The 20,810-nt window shown below is 35.6% G+C and overlaps 1 pseudogene; it reads left to right on the top strand.

Moving 5' to 3' along the window:
- The first annotated feature begins 251 nt into the window (after positions 1-251).
- Positions 252-17,120, top strand: LOC120177062 (annotated as a pseudogene).
- Positions 17,121-20,810: the final 3,690 nt, after the last annotated feature.

The raw sequence follows: 20,810 nt of genomic DNA on the forward strand, positions 1-20,810 counted from the left end.
TACCAAATTTGTTCTTCTCCGTCGACGGATTTTCCGAATGTTCCCATCAAAATTCCACCATCCAAACAGAACTTAGAAACTGGCTCCTCCTCTCTAATCTTCCTTTCGATTCCGTAGTCTCACTCTCCCTATCATTTCTCCGCATTTAGTTTTCAATATTTATTTCTGGATTTTAATGCTCTTTTTTCCCCGAACTGTTTTTACTTGGCGGTTGGACAGTCTTTTTCATTTGGTGAATCAGCTAATTCAGAATGCAGGCGTCTGCGCATTTAATAAAAGGAAATTTAGAGATTTCAAAACGGAGAGATTTACCTTGTTTTGGTGAAGTTAAGGAACGGAAATCAACTTTGAATCCTAATCGTTGCATCCGAAGGGGTTCCTTTTGCAGTGGTTTACGTTCTGGTGCCGTTTCAATGGGAGCTGAGCTCGCACGTGCCAGAGATAGTATTGAATTCGTCGTTCGCTCTTCGATCGAATCTCGATCTGTCAAAGCTCAGGCTTCTGGTCTGTTTCTCCCTCTCTTATATGTTTTTAATCTTCACATAATATGGATATTTTATACAATGCATATATAGAATATTCCAATTGCTCCAGCTTATTATATGCGTTTTAAAAAACGTTATTAATTACAAATTTAGAATATTTTATGCCTATGAAAAAAGAACTTTGGACGGTTTGATAGTTGCAGTGAACATCATTTGAAGAAAGGAATGATTTAGGTTCAATTTGGTTTTTAAATTTTTTAAAGGTGAATTGGATTTTCAATTTTGATTCTTCCTTTTTTCCCCTTCTTTAAAAGTCAATGGGAAATTTGGATTGGAGCTAGATAATTTTTTAGGTCAGAATTAAATTATAGATTTTAAAATTTTATAATTTTATCACCGCTTTAATCTCTAACTAATAGGGAGGTTTGATTTATGGAAGTTAAGATCATGATTATCAAAATTTAAGCTTGTTTGATTTGAGAATATAAAACTACAATATAATTTTTACCAAATTGTTGGTGTGATGTATTTTCTTTTCGACAAATTTAACTTCTAATATTAAATAGAATATTTTGTAGATAGATCATTGAACTATTTCTGTTGCACTATCTAGTGTTACAATAATTTTATAATTAGCATTTTATCAGTATAATAAGAGCAAGGTTTAAAAAATAAACTTACATATTTAAATTTTACACACATATATAATTTATCTAATTATATATAAAATTTACTCAAATTTTTTTTAGTTTATTAATCAAATTATTGACCTTTTAAACAATTTAGTCAAGAGTCAATAAAAAAACTTCATTGTCAAAATTGAAAATTATTGATTATTCCTTAAACACTAATCAAATCATTTTATGAGAATTTTGTTTATTCTTGAAATAATCAAACAAACAAGTTTGAGGAAGATCTAAATTATATATATATATATATATATATATATATATATATATTATTTATTTATTTATATACATAGTGTAACTTTTTAGTATCGTTGAATTTGAAAATCAAAATCTGACATTAACGGTAAGAAATGAGAAGATATTCATAAGAAAAAAGGAATTAATCTCAGTCTTTTATTTCACCTCATCCAACGATCCTAAAATGGTGTTAAAACTTTTGGTTTACACTAGGTGTTAGTGGATATATATATATATATAATTTTAGGGGTAATATGGTCTAAAATGTCATTGTTCATTGCCAACACCATTTTGGTGAATAGTTGACATTGTTGGTAATTATCATTGTCACATGGGGTAATGCTTGCAAGCCAAATGCGAGAATGGTTTTTCGTAAAACATAATTACCCCATTAATGAACAATTCCTCCCACCAAATACAGCCATAATTCTATAATTTTTAAAGGGACTAAACTGAAATTCTGTCATTTTGGAGCCAAAATGCAATTTTACACTCCCTTTATAACTTTAGATTTTGAAGGGGCTTAACTTGATATTTTACCATTCGCGGGGCCAAGTCCCCTGCCCCTGTGGAAAATAAAAACAAATAATTAAATACAAAATTTTATATTTGATTAAAACTAATATTTGGTACATTCAAACGTAATTATTCCCTATGAAAGGAAATTCATATATTTTTTTTGTTTATTACAATTTCAACTTTGAATTTTTTGGAGTGTTGATTTTTCTTAATAAAAAATGTACTTTTTGAAGTGTTGAAAGGAGCCTTATTTTTTTGCTAGTGTTAGAGTGATTCGACAAATATTTATTTCATGTGGTTGGGCAACAATTATATTTCCTATAGCACCATGGTGATGGTGTTGGGAGATAGCTAGTTTCGTTCTATATTCTTGCAGATGTTATTAACGGATTTATTCTACTGTTAGTTTCAAATATCAATTTTTTCCACTAGAATGCATTAATTTGTGCTTGATTATGTTGGTACGATGTGTATATGCTACTCTAGAGATGCTTCCTACCAGATATGATTAACTAGTGTGTGCGTCTGTTGTTGGACGAAGGTATACTTATTGCGGAAGACGACTATTGGATAAAATAAATTCGCAACTGATAATTTGAAAAAATAAAAATGGAGATAAAAGAGACACAAAATTTATGTGGAAAACCCCTAAATAATATAGGGTAACAACCACGGGCAACGGTAGAATAATTTCACTATGAGAAAATAGGAATTACAACTTCTCTCGATCTACCAAGGAGAAAACAATGATAATTCTCTCTTGATAAAAAGGAGAAAACAACTCTCAATAAGCTCTCTAAATTCTCTAGTATTGGAAGAAAACTAGAATGCTTTGGGATGTTTTGAAGCTAAATGGGTCATGGTATTTATAGTTGAAGCTTAAGGACTAATCTTGTAAATATCCTAAAAGTAAAGTGACTAAATTGTGAATTTTACCTTTATCAAAAATCAACAAAACAAACTATATTTTATTTGTCCATGCTTTCGGTGCATTAATTTGATGCACCTTTCGATCTTAGTCAACAATCTCTCACTTGAAAATTTGATTGGAACAATCATATCTTCACACCATTTTTTTACCTTGTACCTTCATGTTGCTTACGTCTCTGATAGGCCACAAGAGGATCGACACTAGGTAAATTTATCAACGTTGATTGCCTTCGTCATGAAATATGCTATGTTGTCTTTGGTATGGATCTTCTGCATATATATCCCTTCTTCCACCTTTTCAAGAATGAAATGGAAATGAACTCGTATGTGCTTTGTCCTTGAATGAAATGCTGGATTCCTTGCTATATACAAGGCGCTTTGACTGTCACAAAACAGAGAGACATATTCTTGATTGTGCCCAAGCTCCTCTAATAGCATTTTCAGCCAAATTGCTTCTTTACTGGCTTGTGTAGCTGCTACATATTCTGCCTCTGTTGTGGATGTAGCCATAACTGACTACAATTTTGAAACCCATATGATAGCTCTACCAGCAACTTTGAACACATATCCTGTAGTAGATTTGCTTTTATCTAAATCCCCTGCATAGTCAAAATCTACATACCCATTGATTAGTAAATTTGATCCTCCGTAACATAATGCAACATTTGAGGTCCCTTTGATATATCTCAGGATCCTCTTTACTGTATTCCAATACTCTTTGCCTGGATTTTCCATGTACCGACTAACCACTCCCACTGCTTGTGCAATGTCTGGTATTGTGCATATCATAGCGAACATTAAACTTCCCACTGCTGATGCATACGGTACTTGAGACATCTCCATCCTCTCTTTTTCACTGCTAGGACTCATATTGGAGGATAATTTGAAGTTAATAGGAAGAGGGGTAGAAATTAGCTTACAATCTTGCATGCTGAATCATGACAAGATCTTCTTCAAGTAATTCTTATGTGAAAGCCAAATCTTCCTATTACTTCTGTCTCGGTGAATTTGTATCCCTAGAATCTTGTTTGCTGATCCCAAGTCCTTCATTTCAAATTCCCTAGCCAGTTGTGCCTTTAATTTTTCAATATGATCTTTGTTGGGTCCTGCAACCAACATGTCATCCACATACAACATCAATATAACAAAATCGTTATCACCAGACCTCTTGAAATAAGCACAAGGGTATGCATTGAGTCTGTTGTATCCAAGGCACATAATGAAGGAATCAAATCTCTTATACCAACACCTCGGCGCCTGCTTTAGACCGTACAGAGATTGTTCAACCTGCAAACCAAGTTCTTCTTTTCTTTTTCTTTAAAACCTTCAGGTTGGAGCATATAAATTTCTTCTTCAAGATTTCCATGAAGAAAAGTTGTTTTAACATCTAGCTGCTCAAGATGTAAGTCCAATGCAACACACATTGCCAAAACTACTCGAACTGTTGTTAGTCGAACCACAAGAGAAAATATTTAATTGAAATCAATACATTCTTTTTGAGCATATCCTTTAACCACCAATCTTGCACGATACCTCTCAACTTGATCGTCACCATTTCGTTTGATTTTGAAGACCCATTTGTTACCAATTGGCTTCATTCCTTGTGGTAGTGGCTCAAGGTCCCATGTATTATTTTTATGAAGGGCTTCAATTTCTTCTTGCATCGCCATCATCCACAGTGAAGCATCTGAACTGTTTATTGCCTCATCGTATGTTGATGGCTCACCATCCTCTGTTAAAAGGCAGTATGCAATATTTCCTTCTATAACATAATCTAAGTACCAATTGGGATGTCTTCTCACACGATCTGATTGACGAATTGTTGGAGCTTCAAAACTCTATGGTTCTTGTTCATCATGTACTGGTTCTGCTTCAGAAGAATCTCCTTGTTCAAACTCCTTTTCCACATGTATCTGTGTAGTCTTTGACTTTTCAGTGCTATTATCGTCTTCTTTTCTTTGTAGCTTATCTTCTACAAAGATAACATCTCTGCTAATGATCACTTTGCGGGCAGTGGGATCCCACAAGCGATACCCCTTTACATCATCAGTATACCTCAAGAATTTGCATTTCCTGGATTTTGGATCCAACTTTGAAATTTCTTGGGAGTTGTACATCACGTACACAATACTTCCAAATACATGGAGGTTTGAATAATCAACTGGTTTACCAATCCACATCTCCATTGGTGTCTTTAGCTATATTGTAGTTGATGGAGCTCGATTCACCAAATAACAGGCGGTATTGACTGTTTCTGCCTAGAATGATTTTTCTAGGCCTGTATCCCTCAATATTGCTCTTGTTCTTTCTAACAAGGTTCTGTTCATCCGCTCTGTCACTCTATTTTTTTAGGAGTGTTCGCCACTGTGAACTGTCTTTTGATGCATTCTTTCCTGCAAAAGTTATTAAATTCTTCGCTTGTGTATTTTCCTCCATTATCTGTTCTGAAACACTTGATCTTATTTTCATAATCAAATTCCACCCACGCTTTAAAGTTTTTGAAAGTGGAAAACACATCTGACTTCTTCTTAATAGGGTACACCCAACATCTCCTGGAGTAGTCATCAATAAATGAGAAAAAATATTTTGCTCCGCCTAGGGATATAACTGGTTCTTGCCATACGTCAGAGTGAACTAATTTTAGAACACTTTTTCCTCTAGAACTTGATGTGTTGAATTTCAACCGGTGCTGCTTACTTGTTATGCAATGCTCACACAAAGTAAGTGATACATTTGTTAAGCCTAGAAGTAGCTTTTGCTGAACAAGGACTTTCATTCCTTGTTCTGACATGTGTCCAAGTTTCTGATGCCATAGCATTGCAGAATCTAAACTACATGAGGCAACAGAGGCTTTTGCTTCTAATAAAGTATCTCCCTTCAACATATACAAGTTTGCTGCTATTTTTTCTCCTTTCATCACCACAAGCGCTCCACGAAACACCTTCATGATTCATTTATGTGTTTCAATCTTGCTTTCATTATTATCCAACAATCCGTAGGATAATAAATTTTTCTTCAGGCCTTTCACGTGTCGCACATCTCGAACAACTTTAATTGTTCCATCATACATCTTCAATTTGATGGTTCCCATGCCAATGATCTCTAAGGCATGATCATTGCAATTATACACATATCCTCATGAGACAGGTTCATACTGATGAAACTATTCTCTTCTTGAGGTCATGTGATATGTTGCTCCCGAATCAATGAGCCATATATCTGCATATCTCTTTCTACCTTCCACGGTGGTTGACGCTTCACAGCATAGAACATCTCCATCATCTGAAGTGTTTGCGGTATTGCTTTGTGGATTGAGTTTATTTAGACTCCAACAATCCTTCTTCAAGTGAACCTTCTTTCCACAGTTATAGCACTTTAAATTCTTCTTGCTTCTCGACTTTGATCTACCATATTTGTGACTGCTGCTTTGGCCACGTTCTGTTGATCTCCTCTCATCGTTGTCAACTCTTCTGCTTGTTACAGATTTATTTATCTATCTTCCTTGTTCTTGCACCGGTTTTCTTCTTGAAAAACAGTAGCTACAACGTCATCGAAGACTAGACTGGTGACATTACTGTTTGTCAAGTTGATGATGAGTTGATCATACGAATCCATAGACTTTGAAGTAGAAGTTTAACACGTTCTTGTTCTCCTATTGTACATCTTAAAGATATAAGTTGAGAAAATAAAGTGATCAGTGTGTTTAAGTGCTCTGTCGCTGAAGTAGATTCTGGCATACGGAGAGTGTACAATTTCTCTTAAGGAAAATTTTATTGTGCAGCGATGTGGCCACGTATAGTTTGGTGAGATGATCTCATATCTCCTTAGCTGTCTTCTTCTCCTCGATGCTTGATAATACTTATCTGCTAATTCTAGATGAAAGTTTTTCCATATCATTCCCGTCTATTTAGATCCATTTGTTGTCATCTGTGAAATCTACCGGCCTTTCACTGATAGCTGCTAGACAACCGTCTTCAATTTTCACAATGAGAAATTTCTCCCATTGAACTTTTCAATATCAAATTTCGTTGTCATAGCTTCTATTACGGATAACTCCCACTATTTCACTATCGTGAATAGTTCTCTGAAACCTTCAAAGAATGAGTAATACCTTCTTACTTTCTTATATTGGAGGATCAACCTTTTGGTGGCAACCACAAAGACAATAAATAGATATTACACACTCTAATTTGGCTCTGATACCAATTGTTACGGAAGACAGCTATCGGATAAAGCAAAATCGCAACTGATAATTTCAAAAAAAATAAAAATGAAGATAAAAGAGACATAAAATTTATGTGAAAAACCCCTAAATAATATAGGATAAAAACCACGGGAAATGGTAGAAGAATTTTACTATGAGAAAATAGGAATTACAACTTCTCTCGATCTAACAAGGAGAAAACAATGACAATTATCTCTTGATAAAAAAGGAGAAAACAACTCTCAAGAAATTCTCTAAATTCTCTAGTATTGGGAGAAAACTATAATGATTTGGGATATTTTGAAGCTAAACGGATTAGGGTATTTATAGTTGAAGCTTAAGGATTAATCTTGTAAATACCCTAAAAATAAAGTGACTAAATTGTAATTTTACCTTTATCAAAAATCAACAAAACCAACTATATTTTATTTTCCATGCTTTCGGTGCATTAATTGGATGCACCTTTCGGTGCTTAGTCGACAATACTTGCTATTCAATTCATTGATCCGCACAAGGGTCATTTTCTAAGAATCCGAGACTTTGAGTCTTCTAATTATTGTAAAAGAAGTTAGTTTTTACAATCTGCTTATCTATATTAGTAAAATTTCCAATTTGATCAATATATGTCAGGTGATCTTGAGGATTTGGCACCAATCAACCCTCAGGAGAAGTCTGCTGGATTGGTTTTACCATTTGTCGGTGTTGCTTGCTTGGGAGCTATATTGTTTGGTTACCATCTAGGGTATGTCTCATTTGATTGAGAAGGAAAATCCTTTTTTTTTTGTTCTACATGTCATTTTACTAATCTTAGCATCTCAATGATATGCTTGAACACACTGTGGCTCTGTGCTGTGAAAACACATGGTATGATCTCCAGTAATATCAGAGCTTCAAAGAGGTTGATTATGGTTCATTTATGGGAGTTTCAAAAATTTTACGGTGTTTGCAATAAGGGATGGTTGTGAATGTTCCTGGTGTTTTGGAAATATATGAACACTGCAGTTTTCTTCCATTAATTATATTCCAGAAATTAAAATATGTTTTGAGAAATTAAGCGAAGAATTCATATTCAATATTTGGCAGTTGGTCTGCTACAATTTTCTATGCTTATTCTTTGTGGCTTTTTGCATGGCTTTTGATAATTTGACTCACTTCATATCCCCTCCTTTTTTTCTCATTTCTTTTTCTTTATTCAGGGTGGTAAATGGTGCTCTTGATTATCTAAGGATTGGCTATTTCTCAAAATGCTATCGTACAAGGCATGTATCGTGATCTTTAGTTACTGTGCTTTTCGATCTCTGATATTGTTTCTTTTCCTTCCCTTTTTTGTTTTGTCCCCCCCCCACCGGCCCCCGGCCCCCCTTAAAATTTTACATTGAGTTCCGGTGTCTTATAAGTCATTCCCATAGCCCCTTTAGAGCCGAAGAATATTTCGTGAAATAAAGGGAATTCAATTGAACCCATTCCGTCAATCTATTGTGGTGTTTTTTGTTTATAAAAATGAAGTGTTTCACTTGTAATTGTTCAAGCAACGTCGCAAGTTGTTGGCCTGCTGTTTTTCCTTCTTTTTTTACTTTTGGTTATTTTGATCATATGCCCACTCTTTAAATTATCGAACTTTTCTAATATTGTGGTGTTGATTTGAATAGGATGGGTTGTCAGCACACTCCTTGCTGCTGCTGCAGTGGGTTCATTTACTGGAGGAGCACTGGCCGATAAGTTTGGCCGAACACGGACTTTTCAATTAGATGCTATTCCACTAATCATCGGAGCAATTCTTACGTTTGTTGCCTTTCATTAATTATTAGCTTGTTAACTCTAATAACTTTGCTCCTAGCTAATGTTTCTAAATGACTTGAATGTTTAGTGTGATAGCGCCTAACGTCCAGACTATGATAATTGGCCACTTACTTGCTGGCATCGGTATTGGTATAACGTCTGCTATTGTGCCTCTTTACATATCTGAGGTAACATTTTCTGATCCTTACTGTTTTCTTCGATTGTCTAGCTTTCTGTAAAACAGCTGCTTACATTTTTTCTATTGATCAGATCTCACCGACGGAAATCCGTGGTGCACTTGGCTCTGTAAACCAACTTTTCATATGTATTGGGATTCTTGCAGCATTGGTGGCTGGATTACCTTTATCAGGAAACCCAGTATGGTATATTATTCTACCAATTTTGTACCCTTTTATAACATGTTCACCACGAACATATCATGTCATTGGGCATTAGCTATGTTAAATTGTGGTTTTTGCTATATGTTTGTGTTAGATTTGTCTAGAAATTAAGTTGGAAAGTTAGAAATTTCATCTTGGTTGGTGGCCAAACTTTGAACATGTGAATTTCATATTTGGTGGCTAACATGTACACATTGGAAAATTCTTTGGTAGGTGGCCAAACTTTGAACATATTGTTCTTGAAACTCAACTATAAATAGGCCTAAGTATTTCCATTAGAAATCATCCCAAAAACAAGTTATCTCTTCCTCTTGTATTCTTCATTCTCCCACTTTGGGAATTCCAAAGAATTCAATTTGTTGTAATATTGGCGATATAGTGAAGTTATCATCCGGTGTGGTGCCCGAGGAGTAGACGATATTCTCGTCGAACCTCGTAAATTTGGTGTGTTATCTCCTTTATTGTTTTTTATTCGGTTCTTTTTATTGTGTTTCAATATTCAATAGTTTGACAGGTTTATCCGCTGTGTAACCTTTGGTGGTTTTAATTTTGACATTTTAGGTCAATTTTAAAACTACGTTCGTGTGGGAAATAACTCGTTTTTCCCAATAATTGGCATCAGAGCTTCGGTTGAGGTTATCCTGGTGGTTTGTTGAAAAGATACAGTTCGTGATATTGAATATTGTTCGTTAGAATTAAAATGTCAAAATACGGATCATTTGAGACATCAAGCTCTTCATCTGGACCGGTGAGGAGGGTGATTTCAAATGCAAATTTCTTGGTGGAGTTGTTCGATGGATCCGATCATTTTGGCATGTGGCAAGGCGAGGTGTTAGACGCTTTATTCCAACAAGGTCTAGACATCGCCATTGAGGAAGAAAAGCCCGAATATATGGAGGAGAAAGAATGGGGAACAATCAATCGTTTGGCGTGCAGCACGATTCGATCTTGTCTTTCCAGGGAGCAGAAGTATGGCTACAAGAACGAGACTTCTGCAAGTAAGATATGGAAAGCTTTGGAGGAAAAAATCCTGAAAAAAAGCTCTCAGAATCGTCTCCACATGAAGAAAAGATTGTTCAGATTTGATTATCAACCAGGCACCAGTATGAATGAACACATCACTGCATTCAATGAGCTAGTGGAAGACTTATTGGGCATGGATGAAACCTTCAAAGATGAAGATTTGACTTTCATGTTGTTGTCATCTCTTCCAGATGAATTTGAGCACCTTGAGACAACGTTACTTCATGGTAAGGATAATGTTACCCTTAAAGATGTAACTGCTGCTTTGTATAGTTATGAACTCAGGAAGAAAACCAAGAAGGAGAGCAAGTACGAAACAGCAGAGGCCATGGTGGCAAGAGGTCGCTCGAAAAGTCAAAAGCCAAAGTGGAGAGGGAGATCAAAGTCGAAGTCCAGACTGGGAAAAGATGAATGTGCCTTTTGTCATGAGAAAGACCATTGGAAGAAAGATTGTCCGAAGCTGAAGAAGAAAGGAAAAGCTGCTCCATATGCATGTGTTGCAGAGCATGATGCACATGACTCTAACATATCATTGGTTGCTTCATCAACAACATTCCATTCCGATGAGTGGATATTAGATTCGGGTTGCACCTATCATATGTCCCCTAATCGGGAGTGGTTCTCCGATTTAGTAGAACTAAATGCATGAGTTGTTTATATGGGCAATGACAATGCCTGTAAAACTGTTGGGATAGGTTCAATTCGATTGAAGAATCAAGATGGATCAACCAGATTTCTGACGGATATCCGATACGTGCCCAGTTTGAAGAAAAATCTCATCTCGTTGGGAGCCTTAGAATCCAAAGGCTCAGTAGTCACTATGAGAGATGGAGTTTTAAAAGTCACATATGGCGCACTTGTGATGATGAAGGGCATCAGGAAAAATAATTTGTATTACTACCAAGGTAGTACAATTATTGGAGCAGTTGCAGCAGCTTTCGGAGGTGATGATTTGGACGCAAGCCAGTTGTGGCATATGCGATTGGGACATGCTGGAGAGAAATCCTTGCAAATTCTGGCAAAGAGAGGATTGTTGAAAGGTGCAAAGGCTTGCAAATTGAACTTTTGCGAAAATTGTGTTCAGGGAAAGCAGAAGAGAGTGAAGTTTGGCACCACTATACATAATACAAAAGGTATTGTATATTATATTCACTCATATGTATGGGGTCCTTCAAAGACATCATCTTTGGGAGGAAACCATTATTTTTTAACTTTTGTAGATGACTTTTCCAGAAGGGTTTGGGTGTATCCGATGAAGTCTAAAGATGAAGTGCTTCAAATTTTCCTGAAATGGAAAAATATGATCGAGAACCAGACTGGTAGAAAGAACAAACGTCTTAGGACGGACAATGGAGGGGAATATAAAAGTGACCCATTCTTTGACGTTTGCCATGAGTATAGTATTGTTCGACACTTCACTGTTACACATACACCACAACAGAATGGGGTGGCAGAGCGTATGAATCGAACACTATTGGAGAAAGTTCGATGTATGTTGTCTAATGCTGGGTTAGGCAAGGCATTTTGGGCTGAGGCTGTGACATATGCTGGCCATCTCATTAATCGTCTGCCGTCATCAGCGATAGGAGGAAAAACACCATTGGAGGTATGGTCTGGAAAACCTGCTACTGATTATGATTCCTTACATGTATTTGGATCCACTGCTTATTATCATATGAAGGAATCCAAGCTTGATCCGAGAGCAAATAAGGCTCTCTTTATGGGAATCACCTATGGAGTGAAGGGATTCCGCTTTTGGTGTTTAGACACCAAGAAGATAATTTGTAGCAGAGATGTTACCTTTGATGAATCTGCCCTAGTAAAGAAGGTAACAAGTGAAGCTGTCCAGACAAGTAGTACTCCGCAACAGGTGGAGCATACTCCAAAACAGGTGGAGTTTCAGCAGATGATGATCCCAGAAGTTGATGCAGCTGATTCTTCAACTCCAATAGAAGAATCAGAAGATGAAGAGGTTCAAACCCAAGAACCATTGGAGACACCAGAAACACTTGCAGTTACAAGGCCAAGGAGAGAAATTCGTAGACCTGCTCGATTTGTTGATATGGTGGCCTATGCTCTTCCAGTTGTTGATGATTGTATCCCTATCACTTACCAAGAAGCAATACAAAGATTGGAAAGTGATAAGTGGAAAAGTGCCCTGGATAAAGAAATGCAATCTCTCCAAAAGAACGATACTTGGAAACTGGCACAATTACCGAAAGGTAAAAGAGCCATTGGATGCAAGTGGGTATTTGTAAAGAAAGATGGATCTCATAACAAGAAAGATTTTCGCTACAAGGCACGGTTGGTAGCTAAAGGCTACGCTCAAAAGGAGGGAATCGACTACAATGAAGTATTTTCCCCTGTTGTGAAGCATTCCTCCATTAGAATATTGTTGGCCTTAGTAGCACAGTTGAATTTGGAGCTAGCTCAACTTGATGTAAAGACGACGTTCTTGCACGGTGATTTAGAAGAGGAGATCTATATGACTCAGCCAGAAGGATACAAAGATGGTGGTCGTGAGAAATGGGTTTGTAAGCTGAACAAATCACTATATGGATTGAAGCAATCTCCGAGGCAGTGGTACAAGCGATTTGATAGCTTTATGAGGAGGCAAAAGTATACTAGAAGCAAATATGATCATTGTGTGTATTTGCAAAAGCTCAAAGATGGATCTTTCATTTATCTTCTTTTGTACGTTGATGATATGTTGATCGCTTCGAAGAGTCAAAAGAAGATAGACAAATTAAAGGCTCAGTTGAATCAAGAGTTTGAGATGAAAGATCTAGGTGAGGCCAAGAAGATTATTGGTATGGAGATAAGCAGAGATAGACAGAGAGGGAAGCTTTGTTTAACACACAAGCAATATCTGAGAAAGGTATTACAATGTTTTAGCATGAATGAAAATACCAAACATGTAAGTATCCTATTGGCTTCTCATTTGAAACTTAGTTCTCAATTATCTCCTAAAACTAACGAAGAACAAGTGTATATGGCAAAAGTTCCATATGCTAATGCAGTTGGGAGCTTGATGTATGCAATGGTGTGTACGCGTCCTGACATTTCACAAGCAGTTGGAGTTGTGAGCAGGTACATGCATGATCCTGGATAAGGACATTGGCAAGCTGTGAAATGGATTCTACGGTATCTCCAACAAACCGTGGATGTTGGTTTAGTTTTTGAACATGATGAAGCACTTGGTCAGTGTATGGTTGGATATGTTGATTCCGATTATGCTGGTGATTTGGATAAGCGTCGATCAACTACTGGGTATTTATTTACTCTTTCTAAAGCCCCAGTAAGTTGGAAGTCTACAATCTACGGTGGCCTTGTCTACTACAGAGGTAGAATACATGCCAATTTCAGAGGCTGTAAAGGAAGCAATTTGGCTTAACGGGTTGATGGAAGACTTGGGAGTTGCTCAAAGTCACATTAGTCTCTATTGTGACAGTCAAAGTGCTATTCACTTAGCAAAAAATCAAGTCTACCATTCAAGGACTAAGCATATCGACGTGAGGTATCACTTTGTGCGGGAGATCTTTGAAGAAGGAAAGATTCTACTTCAGAAAATTGCGACATCAGAAAATCCTGCAGATATGATGACCAAGGTGGTAACAGTAATCAAGTTCAATCATTGTTTGAACTTGATTAACATCCTGAAAGTATGAACACCTTCGGGTGTATGGCGCTTGTGAGTGCAATTAGAGGCACTACAAATTTGGGGAGTTGAAGAAGTTGAGTAGGCTTGGTAATTTCAAGCCAAGGTGGAGATTTGTTAGATTTGTCTAGAAATTAAGTTGGCAAGTTGGAAATTTCATCTTGGTTGGTGGCCAACTTATTAGAAATGTCATCTTGGTTGGTGGCCAAACTTTGAACATGTGAATTTCATATTTGGTGGCTAACTTGTACACATTGGAAAATTCTTTGGTAGGTGGCCAAACTTTGAACATATTGTTCTTGAAACTCAACTATAAATAGACCTAAGTATTTCCATTAGAAATCATCCCAAAAACAAGTTCTCTCTTCCTCTTGTATTCTTCATTCTCCCACTTTGGGAATTCCAAAGAATTTCATTTGTTGTAATATTGGCGATATAATGAAGTTATCATCCGGTGTGGTGCCCGAGGAGTAGATGATATTCTCGTCGAACCTCGTAAATTTGGTGTGTTTTCTCCTTTATTGTTTTTTATTCGGTTCTTTTCCATTGTGTTTCAATATTCAATAGTTTGACAGGTTTATCCGTTGTGCAACCTTTGGTGGTTTTAATTTTAACATTTTAGGTCAATTTTAAAACTACGTTCGTGTGGGAAATAACCGTTTTCCCCAACAGTTTGAACATGTACGATCAATCATACATCCAGAGAGATTGCATCTTCTAACTTTTGGTACAAATGTGGAGATGCTTATAAACTCTTTCTTTTATGTAGCTATATTTGGTGGCAATTTTTCCCTTTCTAGTCTTGAAGACCTTTCTTCCTCTCATTTGCACTGCTGATGGAAAATTATGAATGATTTAATTGTATTGCTGCATTTTATTTTCTTTTTTATTTCCATCATTTGTTTTGCTGGCACAAAAGCACGGGGGTTTGACCAATAAGACATGGGTGTAAAGGATAAAAAATGGGTAGAAAGGATAAAGGGTAACCTTTCTTTTAGTAATCTGGTAAAAATAAACAAAGCACAATAGTGCAATATGATTCATGTAGTCAATGGAGTGGGATTAGGCTTCTTTGTTGTTCATCCCTTTCTGTAATCATACCATATTTGTTGTAACTGTATGAAACTTAAGCACTTATCTCAATCATAGGTGCTTGCATCCCTTTGTTCAAAGAGCTTGACCCAAATCCCCCTTCCCTTAAAAATTGTAATAAAAGATAGCTCCATCCAACTAGTTGGAATGTCTAATTTTTTTTCATATTCTTTCTGATCAAGCTTTATTTTGTGTCTGTTTGCCTTTGTGAGATTAAGTGAATAGGTCAAGGTAATGCCTTCATCAATATACATCTTAAAGTTGTGTATAATGTACCAAACTTTTAGTCAAGAATTGTATTTCTTTTGCAATTAAATTTTGTGTTGCTTAAGCATTTGCCATAACTGTTTTTATCTTAGTTATTCTTCTGTAGGTGGAGGGTAATGTTTGGTCTTGCTGTTGTCCCTTCTATTTTATTGGCACTAGGAATGACATATTCCCCTGAAAGTCCTCGGTGGCTTCTTCAGGTTTCTTATTGGACTAAGTCTATTTTACATTTTTTAACATCTCACGTTGATATATATGATATTGACTATTATTGTTCAATTACATCAATTTTGCAGCAAGGGAAAATTTCTGAAGCTGAAAAATCTATAAGAACACTATATGGAAAGGAAAGAGTTACTGAGATTATGTACGAATTAAGTAATGCAGGTCAGGGTTCTAAGAACCAGAAGCAGGATGGTTTGATCTATTCAGCTGCCGATACAGGAAAGGTTTGCCTGAATATTGAAAGCTACCATAACCGAATACCAAATTCTCGTAGTCCTATGAGGCCTATTGATAAGCATGCCCTTATTAGTATTGCTACTGGACACTACTAATAGGATCAGATGGTAATATCAAAATTTTATCATACATCGTTTTAAAAATATCGTACCATGTAAGAAAACTACCTTGAAGGGACAATGTTCTCAAAACATATTATTTGAAGAGTTGTTTCAGCACCAGTCAATCTAGTGTTTCTTGGTTCCCAAATGATGACAAGTATTTAATGTCAAGGATTGGATTTCATTTAATCATCCACCACTACTTTCCATATCCTTCTGCAGTTTTGTCTTAATGCCTTGATGATTTATCATGAAAAACTCAAGGGTCGAGGATGTAATATAATTCTTTTTATTGATTTCCATTTCTTCTTTCCTGTAGCTAGTATACCTCATGATGGATTTTTTCTGGTTATTGAATCAGTGGTCATATACTTAAACTGATTATCCTGAAGGCTACACCTTCACATATCTTATGCTTTCTATTGTATAATGGTAATTTTCATTCTCGTCTTTGTTTCCTTCTGTAGTTGTGAGTGTTGGTGCTGCACTTTTCTTGTTCCAACAGTTTGCCGGGATAAATGCCGTGGTGTATTATTCTACAGCTGTCTTTCGTAGTGCTGGAATTGCATCAGATGTTGCTGCTAGTGCTCTTGTTGGTGCATCAAATGTCTTTGGCAAGTCTTTAATCATTTTTAAAAAGCATAAGTTCTTGGGGGTGGGGGGGAGAACCAAAATTCATGTAGGAGATTTAACATTTGTTGCTTCGACTCTTCGTTTCTCTTGAAGTATTTGTGTTTGACCTCTGATTTAAAACATATCCGAACATGAGTATGAGGATATGAATTATGACCCTCCAAGGACTCTTCAAATAGATTGGAAATCTTGGAAAAAAATGAGCATACCTGTGTTGAACACATACCCATGTCCAATGCTCACAACTGAGTCCGAGTAATATTCCTGGCTTGTGAAATTCTTGCAGGCTCAGTTATTGCATCCTCTCTGATGGACAGACAAGGAAGGAAAAGTCTTCTAATCACAAGTTTTGCTGGAATGGTAGGCTTTTTTCCCGTAAAGGTTCATGCTTCCAAAGCAGAGTGTGTATTCCATTGTTAAACTCTTTGAAACAACCTCCTGCATTTGTATTTTGGACCTTCAAACCCATAAACAAGCATTTTCATTACATAAACTTGAATGTTTTCTCCTTTTCTTCCACATCATGACCAATTTTCTTAAACTGCAAGTAGTCTTACTTTTTGCAATCAAGTTTTAGCCTAGAGACTCTAATTCTCTCTAATTTCAAAAGCTCACTCGGATTATAAAATCATGTTTGTTTATAGCAACAGATATTAATTAAATTTCCAATTGGAGAACTTTTTTCATCATTAAGTAGCCGGAAGAGTTCACTTCAGTATCTCAGAGCAAGTTCTCAGGTGGTTTTCGTGAAAGACTTTTACATGCAAGCAAAAATTGGTCAGTTTTTAGCTTGCTTCTAAAACAACTCCGTTTTGAATCTGGACCCTTTATTTTTCCTTCAGTTTTTAGCTTTCTTTATCCTGGAAGTAATCGGCATGTGTTCCAGCACTCGATAGAAACCTTCTGAGGTTTTCAAACAGGATTTTATAGTTTGGTCTTTCAGTAATAAGAATATGCGAGCTTATGGTTTGTTTTACAGAAGAGGTCAAGGCTCGGGAGTAAGAGAATCATAAACCTGCTGCATGTTACCTCAGATGGTTGATTACATAGATAAATCGGTTCCGATGTAGAATATTTAGTTTCCTCCGAGAAATTTTCATTTCCATGAAGTTTTTTCAACATTAATTTTCCTGTTTTGTATGTAAAGTTTCGTACTTTTAATCTCGATTTTCACGCTACTCAGTTTTGGAGGATCGGATATGGATTCGCATATTCTATGAACAAGTAAATGATCAATTTTCAACGTAGTTGGAAAGTTGTTGAAAGCTTATATCTCTATAACCTAATGGTTTTTTTGCCCCAATACTAGGGTATTGGGCCAACATAGATTTCATTTTGGAAACTACGGCATTCTCTACAGTGAATACTAATTTTTTACCATTTTTTTATTGTTATTTTGCCCCAATACTAGGGTATTGGGCCAACATATTTCATTTTGGAAACTACGACATTCTCTACAGTGAATACTAATTTTTTACCCATTTTTTTATTGTTATTATTATTATTATTTTATTTATTATTATTATTATTAAAATTATTATTATTACAAACAGGCCAAAATCGGGCCCAATTATAAATCTGGAAGCCCAACCAGAGGGCCTAATTGAAACCCTAAACCAATTTAGGGTTTCAACTAGGGTTTTCTAAACCCTAGCTCCCAGCCGCCTCAATCTTCCAGAAGGCCAGCCGCCGCCTCTGCTCAGCCGGCACCTCCGCTCAGCCGCCACCTCCACGTTGTCGCTTCAGCTGCTGCCACGTCGCCGTCAGTGCCACGCCACCTCACCGAGCTTTCCAGAAGGCCAGCTGCCCCTCCCCACGTCGAAGCCTATGGTGAGTCACCACTATAGTCCGGTGACTCACCTAGGGTCGCCATTTGGGACCGGTCCGAGAGCCACAATGTCGATGGCTATAAAAGCCATCGACCACCTGCAGAAAAAGAGAAGAAGGCAACAGAGAAAAACGGAGAGCAAGAGACGGAACAGAGAAAAACAGAGAGCAAGAGATGGAACAGAGAGAGGGCAAGCAAGAACAGGAGAATAATAAGAAAACAGAGAGCAATCCAGCAAACCAAACGACACCCACAGTAGAAAATCGAAAACAAAGAGAAGGGAGAGAAACTTACCACGTCCATTGGAGCACTCCAAACCACCGTCGAATCGAAAATACCGAAGGTATTTTCCTTAGATCTAGGAAATATAAATTTAAAGAGAGAAAGCCAAACAAAAAATGAAAGAAACTGGCCCAAGGAGGCCGGTTTTTGGATTTAAATACCATCCCCGAACGACGTCGTTTTGGGAGGGGCATATCTATAATTTAATAAGGGTAAAACCCTTTCCACAGTCATTCAAGTTTTATAAATTTACATTATGGTCACTAAAATCAACTTATATTTCTTTTAATTTGGCATTTCAATTTTATTTTTTTATATTTTCATCACTAATTATATATGTTTATATATATGTTTAGGGTTATTTTTAAATTGCATTATTAATGTTTATATTATATTAATGTTTCGAATTATAGTTTTAAGTTTTTAATAACTTTTATTTTGATCCCCAATAATTAATTAGGTCAAACTACACTATTAACCATTATCTTTCATTACATTTCGAATTAGTATATTTAATTTTAATACTTTATATTTTAGTTTTAGAATTTTAATTTCTTTTATTCATTATTTATTTGCAATATTATTTTATTATTGCTTTTGATATATTTAAATTGTTACTTTCATTATCATTATTTTTATCTTAGTCATATAAATATATATACATATATTCATTTAAATAACAATGATTATTTTCAATATCAAAGAAAATGACATTCTTAAAGAAACTGGATGTCATATTCTGGTATTTTAAATAATTAAATATTATAAAAATCATAATTTAGTTTTATTTAAATTATTTTTAGAAAAGATCATTACATTTTTAATATTTATTTATTTATTAATATCAAAGAAAAGAGTTGTCTTAAAGTAACTAGAAGCCTTTTTCTAATATTTTTAAATAAATAAATGTTATATTTACAAAACTCTATATATATATTCTTCCGATTAAAATACGAAATAACATGATCATAGATTAAATTTATATTTGAATTCTTAAATTTTAGAGACAGTTTATAATTAATAAGTACCAATTTTGGGCGTTGTTGGGGGTGCTAATCCTTCTCCAAACGTAATCGACAACGAATCCCTTTTTATTATTAAAAAGAACGAATCTTTGGTTAAAAAGAAGGTCAGTTTATCTTTTAATTGATGTTTTCTTAAAAACTCTTTTAAAAGATAATTTTTAGGTATTCGACCTACATGCCTAAAAGGCCGATGGCGACTCCCAAAACATTTTAAAAACCATTTATTCACATCACTTTTTCCGCCGAGTAAAAATTTCGTGCTCGGGCGAAAACCGGTTACGATAGCTTGACGACTCCGTTGGGGACCAGTCAAGCTTTAAAATTAATTATAAATTGTGTCTATTAATTAGAAATTAAAAATTCATATATTTAATTTTTAATTTTTTTATTATTTAATTTCATTTTTTTCAAATTTTTATATATACTTATCATTTTCATAATATTTATATTATTTTATTTTCAAGTATTAAATTTCATTATTTATTGTCTGTCAGAGGTTTGAACATTTCTCCTCACACACAACACTTACATTGCATAAACATAATCTCTATAACTGAGATTTGTCCCTTTTAAGTGGGAGTGAAAGCGACGTCTTCGTGAGAATTTATCCTCCGTGTTAGACCTAGCAAGTAGCTTTGGGGTTCATATGTTCTATGTCTTCGTGAGAATTTATTCTCCGTGTCGGGCATAAAGAAATGTGTCCCCTCGAATTGAACTCAGTCCGCTTAAGTCTGTGATGGACTAGGATTGAGGGTTGGTAGCCTAAGGGGCATCAACGAGGACAATTCGGGTACCTTTACTCCTAGAACTGAAACCCTGCATATAATAAACCCTTAGAAATTCTCCGATCTAAGACAGTACTGAACCTCTGTCCGTAGGTGTACACAAAGGAGAAATAAGCTTTAACTTATAATTTTTTCCTAAATAAATGCATGTGAACTAGAAATCATGCAATTAGGCTAATTTTTCCAAACAAAGCATGGAACTAGAAAGCATGAGGTTAGGATTTATACCTTGATAGATAGAATTTTTTTTCTTTTTTCTTCATTAATTGGTACTAACCAATTTCTTTTTTCATTTCTCATTTTTTCATACATATTGTTTTCTCTAAACTTGTTTATATTGATTTCTTTTGTTTGCATTGCACGATCATGGCATAATCAAAAGGTGTTGACTTGAAAGACTGTTCATCAAA

Source organism: Hibiscus syriacus, unplaced genomic scaffold, assembly GCF_006381635.1.
Source record: "Hibiscus syriacus cultivar Baekdansim isolate YM2019G1 unplaced genomic scaffold, ASM638163v2 tig00112281_pilon, whole genome shotgun sequence".
Classification (NCBI taxonomy): Eukaryota; Viridiplantae; Streptophyta; class Magnoliopsida; order Malvales; family Malvaceae; genus Hibiscus; species Hibiscus syriacus.